Below are 335 nucleotides of genomic sequence, written 5' to 3'. Positions count from 1 at the left end.
AACACAATTGCCGGTTTCTGACAAATTACCTCTTATTGTACATAAAAACAACCAATTACAACGACTCATAAAGAAGTGTGAGATTCACCATGGACATGTACAATCAAAATGGGTGAAAATATGGGTTTATGAACTTACCTATGAAAGATCAAAGTCATACCCCCAACAAAGATACAAGATCTAAAGATTATAATTCCTTTGACAACAACATGAGATTGTACTTTGGGTTTGGGTCATGAGATATAGTGTGCGGAAGGCATTGCTTTTGCCCCCCCTTTTCCACCACGAAAACTTGCCCTTATGAAAAATGGAGAGAGACCCCTCAAACCCATCTC

This window comes from Theobroma umbraticum, unplaced genomic scaffold, assembly GCF_002168275.2.
Source record: "Theobroma umbraticum cultivar Fairchild unplaced genomic scaffold, ASM216827v3 scaffold_147.0, whole genome shotgun sequence".
In the NCBI taxonomy this organism is placed as follows: Eukaryota; Viridiplantae; Streptophyta; class Magnoliopsida; order Malvales; family Malvaceae; genus Theobroma; species Theobroma umbraticum.
This window is presented reverse-complemented; position numbering follows the sequence as displayed.